Source organism: Asparagus officinalis, chromosome 4, assembly GCF_001876935.1.
Source record: "Asparagus officinalis chromosome 4, Aspof.V1, whole genome shotgun sequence".
NCBI classification, from domain to species: Eukaryota; Viridiplantae; Streptophyta; class Magnoliopsida; order Asparagales; family Asparagaceae; genus Asparagus; species Asparagus officinalis.
In genome coordinates this window covers 94,417,924-94,422,275 of record NC_033797.1, presented here as the reverse complement: position 1 = coordinate 94,422,275, position 4,352 = coordinate 94,417,924, and positions in this window count along the sequence as shown.

Genomic DNA, 4,352 nt, shown 5'->3' with positions numbered 1-4,352 from the left:
GTGTTTATCTTATCTATATAGCCCTATTTACACTTCATGTTGGAATGGGGGTATTAACACTTAAACGGCTAATCATTCGGAACACATGGTATATACATGGGGGTTCCTTGTTTGGTTTTTCACCTGACATACTAGTTTTGTTTAATTAGAGGTTAAGTAGGAGTGTTCCATATCGGTGTGATCCATATCGGTGATTAATGATACGAGGTGTGTACTTGAGGGTTTCCTTATTTGGATTATTCCCTCAACATGCTTTCATGCTTTTATCATATTACTAACCTCTAAGATTAAATTCCTATATTTTGGGGATGAAATTCTCTTTGGGGGGGGGGGGGGGGGGAAGAATGTAACCCCAAAAATTTGAAATATATTGTTATATGATAATATGATAATAAATGATTTGTTTTACGGTTATGTGTATTCAAAACTCATCCCCTTTGATTTTCATTTTTAATAGTTTAAAACCTTAAAATTTATGAATAGAGCTTTAGATTTAATCATTAAACAAAGAAAAGACATGATCTTGATGATTAGAAACTCTAAATATTAGCTAATTGATGAATTGATTAGGATATGAACGCTAATTAATCAAGTTAAATATGATTAGTGATGTTTAGGAAAATTTGATCCCCAAATCTCTGTTTTTATTAATGAATACTTGTTTGGCCGAATTCCCACTTAAGAAAATGAAAAGTTTTGAATCATGTTTCACACCCCATGTTATTAATTCACGAGTTTTTGAGAAAATTATTTAACCCTAGAAAACTGACAGTTTTTGTTTCAGCGTTTGGGTCGGTCGACTAACCCTATTGAACAGTCGACCAATCGGTTATTCAAAACTCTATGTTTTCTCTCTGTTTGGTCGACCAATAAGGTATCAGTCGACCAATCGATACCTATTGCCTTTGTATGATCTCTGGTCAGTCAATCGATATATCATCAGTCGACCGATAGAGATTTGTTGTTTGTGCATGTTTGTGCATGTCGCCACCCGGTCGACCGATGGGATATCAGTCGACCGATCAAATGTTAGTTGACTGATCCCGAAGGGCAGTCGACTGATCTGGTGTTGTTCTACATATGTTGATCTTCCACGCATGTTTGGTCCAAACATGACGTACGAGCTGCACGTCGATACATGTGTATGACCATGGGAGTGCACATATTGGGTTTGAGCACGCACGAGCCTTTGGGAGTGCATAGTCTAATGTTTTGTGTTTTTCACGATAGGGAGTGATGAGTGTTTCGATTTACAATGGTTTTGAATGCTTGAGTGTGTTAGTCCATGCAACGCATGTGAACACGGGCGACTACACTTTGAGTACGTTAGTCCGTGTACCATAGGAGATTACAGGCGACTACACTCCGTGATGCATCTTTGTTTAAGTGGTTGAGTGTACTTATCTATGTAACGCATGATATTACGGGTGACAGCACTCCAAGTGCGTTAGTCCGTGAGCTACATAATACTGCGGACGACTACACTCTATATCTTTGGGATTCCTAGGACTCAGGTGAGTACTGTTTGTGGACGTAGTCCAACATTATGATATTCATGTTGGCCTTCTTGTTTTGATGATGATTTACAAATAATTTACTACTAATGTTGTTTGTCTAGTGTTTGTGCATTCCTATGTTTTATAGACAAACAACGTTGTTGGAGGATGAATGGAATAGAGCTTCAACGATCATATCCAAAGGAGGTTGGCGGAATGTCGGTGAAGCCTTGCTATTCAAAGTTCAAGATCCAAGTTAAAGCTTCATCCGTGAGATTACCTAGAAGAGCTTATTGAAGATCAAGATCTAGCTTGGGTAATTTAGTTTAGGTTTTATATTATGTGTGTTAGATACTCTAAGCTCAATATCATATACACACACGTATTTGGTTTCTAAGCTCAAATATTGTATTCTCAGTTTATAGACTTAACAATCATCATATACATATTTTATTAAGTCTATATAATCATTGTGCAAAGTTTCAAAACATTATTTATGTCAAAACATCAAACTTCATGTATATCACTTTTTTCATGTTTTGAACACTTTTGCAAAATAATGAGATTTCACAATTGGGAAATGCAAATTGGAAAATTCTTTTTGTAACATGTTCAAAATATAATTTGCAAACATTTCTCAAAGTTTCATCAAGTTTGGAATTGATTTGTTATGTTTAAAGGAATTTACAAATTCACGTTTTCGTTCGTGCACATGTTCGTGCATGTTTTACAAAACAGATGAGTTTTTATAAATGGGAAGTGATATTTAAGAAATTCTTTCTTTTACATGTTTATCTACATGTTTAGAAACTTTTCTCAAAATTTTACTATTTTTGGAGTTGATTTACTATGCCTAATTGATTTTACAAAATCGTGTATCACAGCAGATTTTCAGAAACTGTATTTCTATGTTCAAACATTTATTTCTCTCAACTGGGAAATGATTTTTCAAAAATAAAATTTTCTAAAATGTTTTTATTCATGTCTAGAACCTTCTCTCAAAATTTCATAATTTTTGGAGCTGTTTCACTATTTTTAACCGATTTTATAAAATCGGATATACCTGCTATAGTACCGCCGGTCGACCGAAATTTTCCGCCGGTCGACCGACGAACTCTCTGGATGTCTCCTGAGTTTCTGACCTTGTTCGCGGTCGACCGCGATTTTAATCGGTCGACCGCTGGAGTCCCAACGGCTCTTTTTAGAGCCGTTGCAGATGGTTTTTTGGTCTTTTTGTAAGGGGTTTTGGTCTGAGGTTTTGGAGGCTATAAAAACCCTCTTTGATCTCAGTTTTCAGGTAGCGAAGAAGTTTTTAACAAGGGTTTTAAAAAGGGTTTAAGCTTGTTTTAATCTTGTTTAAGAGTTTGGTTTAAAACAGTTTTAGCTTTCACAAGTGGAGGAGATTATCTTCTTGTTTGAGCCTCAAATCTCCATCTCTCCATCTTTTTAACAAGGGTTTTAAAAAGGGTTTAAGCTTGTTTTAATCTTGTTTAAGAGTTTGGTTTAAAACAGTTTTAGCTTTCACAAGTGGAGGAGATTATCTTCTTGTTTGAGCCTCAAATCTCCATCTCTCCATCTTGTTATTCAGAGAAGAATCTCTAAACTCATTTCTAGCTATTTATTATTTTGTTTATAATTTCTATATGCTAGATTTTAATTGAGTTTAGTTTTGATTTTGATTTCACTCATTGTTTACACACACCCACATTGAGCTTATGGTATCTTTCATACATAGTATAGTTGGGTGGTGAGAGATTGTAACTTTGAGTGGTGCTTAATTGAGTTCTCACCTTGTATTAGAGAACAAATCATTTGTTATTATTTGAGAGTGTTGTAGAGTTTTTGGTTAGCTAGAAAACCGTATTGTGAAGGTGGAGTGTAGCCACATTGTGAGAGTGTGAGTGGAGATCTCCTCGAGGTGAGGAGCGGAGATAGGATGGAAGGTCCGAACTCCGTGATCATATCGTGTGTTTGAGTTTGTCATTGGCGTTCTTTTACATTCATGCCTATTGTTTATATCGCCTTTGTTATTTGCTCTTAGTTCACATTATCCACTATCTTGTTTATCTTGTTTATGTTGATATCACCCTTAGTTTATATATCCTTGCATATAGATTTCATCATATAGGATATATCACTTTGTGTATATTGCTTATTCTTGCTTATAACTCTTGTATATCTATCTTGCAAGAATACAACTTGTTAATAAATTTTAATTGGCATAAAATCGGATTAGATTAGCATAAAACCCTAATCACCCCCCCTCTAGGGTCTAACAATTGGTATCAGAGCTTGGTGCTCTTTGATTTAAGGTCTAATCGCCTTGAGTTAAAGATCCAAGTTATCTTTTTGTGCTAATCTTGTGCCCACGTTGGAGAAATCCAAGTGGAGCAAACATGATAAAAAGATGTTTATTATGAACAAGCTTATGTTAGAATTTTTATTAAATGCATTTGATTCATTTATGTCTAACAAGCTTGATTCTTTTGATAGCGCTTATACATTATGGAAATTCATAGAAGCGCATCAAGGGGACTTGGAGGCGATCCGACAAGCTTTGGAGGATCCCGCTTCAAGTTCATGTGGAGCGTCATGCACACGTGCACTAGGCGATAGCCCTAGTGAGGTTTGCGAGTTCGAACCCGATAATGATTTATCTAGTGATGAACTTGCTTGTGCTAGTGAAAAATTATTACATGCCTTTAACAAGTTGCAAAATGATTTTATTGATTTGCAAAGCAAGCATGTTAGTTTAAAATCCGATCATGAGAAGCTAGCTTCCAATTTTGATATCATTTCCAAAGAAAATGTTGCTCTTAAAGAAAGTAATGATATGTTAAAATTGGAAAATGAGAA